The sequence below is a fragment of the Myotis davidii genome, unplaced genomic scaffold (assembly GCF_000327345.1).
Source record: "Myotis davidii unplaced genomic scaffold, ASM32734v1 scaffold1465, whole genome shotgun sequence".
Taxonomy (NCBI): domain Eukaryota; kingdom Metazoa; phylum Chordata; class Mammalia; order Chiroptera; family Vespertilionidae; genus Myotis; species Myotis davidii.
In genome coordinates this window covers 123,198-127,575 of record NW_006295980.1, presented here as the reverse complement: position 1 = coordinate 127,575, position 4,378 = coordinate 123,198, and positions in this window count along the sequence as shown.

Genomic DNA, 4,378 nt, shown 5'->3' with positions numbered 1-4,378 from the left:
ATAGAGAAAGGGCAAATAGCAATATTAAAATATTTCCTCTAATTAATCCCTGTTCAATGTGCACGAATTTCGTGCATCAGGCCACTAGTAATTAAATAAACATAGTAAATTAAAAGAAAAAAAAAGAAATAACACAAGCTCTTTTGGAAAATAAAAAATTAGGGACTAGTTCCCAATTCATTTTATGAGGACAATATAAACCTGATGCCAGTAGAAGATAAAACTATAAGACAAGATCTCTTTTCTAAAAATAAACACAAAAATCTGATGAGAGAGGAAAAAAGCAAGTCTGTAAATATTTGTGACATTTCAGCCACACAGCTATAAAAGGTAAGGCAGGGCCTTTGCCTAGCAACCACAGACTTTTCAGTCCGAATCATAGTTCCCAAGAAATAGTCCTGCTGCTAGAACTCAGAACATCCTGTCCTGCCTGCCCCTGGGAGAGACCAGGGGAGCAAAGCTGCAATTTACCAAGTGCTGCTGAAAGTAGTGGGGTGTTGGCCTCCTGCTTGGCTCAGAGACTCCTATAGAATTGCTTCCAGAACCTTCCTCATCCCCAGATGCCAGGGGTGCCACCCCTCCTCACAGCCACTGTTTCTCTGGCAATGTTCATTCTCTCCCTCTCTCAACTCACCTGCATCCCTGTGGCCCATGGAAAGTCAAAGCATCCAGACCTGACCGGAGGGCTTTGCAATCCCTCTGGAAGCATGGAGCTGTTAAGAGTCAACATACCTGAATGCTAGAGAAGCCATTTAACCTCTCTGTACCTCAGTTTCCTCATTTTAAATGGGGTAAGTAGTAGTACTTATCTCATAGGGTATTATTCAGGAATAAGTGAGAAAATATTTGAAAGGTACTTAGCACAGTTCCTAGTCCACAGAAATAGGTAACTAGTAATGAAAGTTCAGGACTTGAACTGCTTTTACCAGTGTACCTCCAGGACCTAAAACAGTGCTTGCCATTTCAAAAAGTCCTTCATCCTATATAATAAAGAGGGAATATGCAAATTGACCGTCACTCCACCACAAAGATGGTGGACCCACAGCAGGAGGCAGGGGTTTCTGTAACACACGATGGCTGCACCCACACTGGAGGCCGAGTTCCCATAGTGAGCCTTAATGAGCAAGAGGCGGGGGGGGGGGGCTTACATAACACAAAATGGCTGCACCCACAGTGGAGGTCGAGTTCCCGTAACAAGCCTTAACAAGCAATCAGCAGGGACCTGAGGCTGTGCCCCCCAATCGCCCCCATGTGGCTCGACAGGTGACCTCAGGCCCCTCCCTCTGCCCTGGTGCCAGGCTGGGGGACCTCAGGCCGCATCCCCCGCCCCAGCAGCAGGCCAGGGGACCTGAGGCTGTGACCCCACCCGGCTGGGTCTGGTTCTAGCCTAATGGGGGTGGGGCTGGCCAGGTCTGGGTCTCGTGTGATTTCGAGGTGCATGTGGGTGGGCAGGGACTTGACTCTGGGTCCCGTGGTGCGCCCCAGACTCTGACAGGAGGGAGATTTCATATACCATTTTACTAATTTTCTTTCATCTCTGACACTTCTATTATAGAGAAAGAGCAAATAGCAATATTAAAATATTTCCTCTAATTAATTCCCTTTTAATGTGCATGAATTTTGTGCACCGGGTCACTAGTCCTATATAATAAAAGCCTAATATTCAAATTGTCCCATCGGATAGGAGCTCGACCTGGAGACCAGGAGTTAGACTGCTTGCTATGACATGCGCTGACTACTAGGGGGTGATGCAGAACATGGTGGGCATCAGCGCTGCGACCTCTTGCTGGCTACCTGAGAAGCCCTGACCGGTTTGGCTCAGTGGATGGAGCGTCGACCTGCAGACCGAGGGGTCCCGGGTTCGATTCCAGTCAAGGGCATGTACTTTGGTTGCGGGCATATCCCCAGTTGGGGTGTGCAGGAGACAGCTGATTGATGTTCCTCTCTCATCGATGTTTCTAACTCTCTATCCCTCGCCCTTCCTTGCTGTAAAAAATCAATAAAATATATTTTAAAAAATCTTAAACAAAAAATTAGAAACCAAAAATATATTTAAAATATATATACATCATGTCACAGTGTAGACTACTTCAGGAAGGCGAGATTAGTTTACATTTAATAATTTGTCAATCTTAACCATACTTAAAAAAAAGAAGAAAAAAAAGAAAAAAATACATCACCATTTCATAGATGGGTCTAAGTTCAACACCACTCATGATAAAAGTTATCAGTAACTTATAATAGAAAGACAATTTTCTTAACCTAATAGAGAGTATCTACCCCCAAAAAATTCCTATCGCAAATGTCATACTTAATGGTGATATATCAAACAATTTCTCCCTGAGATTGTAAACAAGACAAGGGTGTCCACTATGTATCAAAAATATATGGAGGCCTTGTCGGTGTGTTCAGTGGTTGAATGTTGACCTATGAACCAGGTCATGGTTTGATTCCCAGTCAGAGCACAGGTCCGTGGTTGCAAGATTGATCCCCAGTGGGGGTCCTGCCGGAAGCAGTGAATTGATGATTCGCTCTCATCATTGATGTTTCTACCTCTCTTCCCCTTCTCCCTCTCCCTTCCTCTCTGAAATCAATAAAAAATATATATATTTTAAAAATGTATGGAGGTCCCACCAGGAAAATAAAATAGGTATAAAGTTTGGAAAGAAAGAAGTAAAATTGTTATTATTCACAGATGACAGTTCTCTGCACATAGAATATTCAAAAAGATATAAAATAATTACAATTCATAAATAAATGTAACCAATTTACTTGATATAGGGGCAATAATAAAAAATTACTTGTGTTTCTGTATAATAACAGAAATAACAAGAAAAAGACATCTTAGATACAATTGAAAATAGTTCAAGAATATCAAATACCCCGAAATAAACCTAATGAAAGATGTGTTAGAGCACTACATGTAAATCTATAAAACATCACTGAGAGACATTAAAGACTTCTATAAATAGGGAGAAATACTTTTTGCATAAATTGGAAATCTCATTATTAAGTCGTTATTGTTATTTATCCCCAGAATGATTATAGCAATCATATTTAAATTTCAGCATGTTAATTTGGGGAGAAATTTCAAGCTGATAATATAAAAGTAAATGGGGCCCTGGCCAGTTTGGCTCAGTGGATAGAGCATTGGCCCACAGACTGAAGGGTCTCGGGTTCGATTCAGGGCAGGAGCACATACATACCACATACCTCGGTTACAGGCTGAATCCCTGCCCTGTTCAGTGTGTGTGCATCCAAAGAAAAGTTCCCTTCCCAGGGCTTGGATAGAAAACCAAGAAACATGCCCACCCTTGATGCTGAGAGAAGCACCAAAGGAAGAATCCCCTTACCAGCACCGAGAGAATAACATAAGGAAAAGTTCTTCACAGAACTGAGATAGAGCAACAAAGACAGCCCCCTCCCCAACATGGCTGACATGAGGTGCACAAGGAAAATGCCTCCCAATTGGTGAGAAAGTACCCAAAGTAAAGGTCCACCTCACCTATGACTAAGATAGAGCTGCCAAGGGAGAGTTCCAGCTTAGTCTGAGAATCTAAGAAAGGTCACCCCACAGGACTGTGACAGAGTCACCAAAAGAGGTCTCCTCAGGACTGGGATAGGGCACCCACTAAGAGTTCCCACTAGGGATGAGCAAAACACAAAAAAATACTGCCCCATCATAGCTGAGATAGAGTGCCCAGGAAAAGTTCCCCCTTAGTGCTGAGTTAGGCACCAAGGAGAGCCTCTCACAGGCTGAGATAGAGCCCTCAAGGGAGAGGAACTCAAGGGCTGAGCTAAGGCACCCAGGAAAGAGCCATAGCCCCAAGGCAGATACAGAGCACCCAAAGAAAAGTTCCCCTCCCAGGGCTTGGATAGCAAGCCAACAAACACTGCCACCTCTGGTGCTGATACAAGCCCCCAAGGAAGAATCCCCTCACCAGCTCTGAGAGAGTTATACAAGAAAAACTTCATAAAACTGAAATAAAGCGACAAGGACAGCCTCCTCCCCAACATCGCTGACACAAGTTGTGAAAGAAACAATGATCACAGCAAAACAGTACATTAGACACAAGGAAAATGCCTCCCCATTGGTGAGATCAGCACCCAAGGAAGTGTCTCCACAGAGCTGACACAGAGCTCCACTGAGTAAATCATCCAGGAATAGTCCCACAACCTGGACTGAGTACAACTAAAGAAGAGATGTTTTCCCAGCAGAGACAGAGCACCCAGGTGAAAGAATCCAGAATCCACGTGCCAAGTGTTAAGATCCTGACCTTGTTGGAGGAGCCTGGAAGTAACTCAGAAAATGGAAGTCAAGTTGTGGTGCCTCTCTAGAAACAACTCCCTTTCTGGGAGTTGCTGGAACTACTACTGA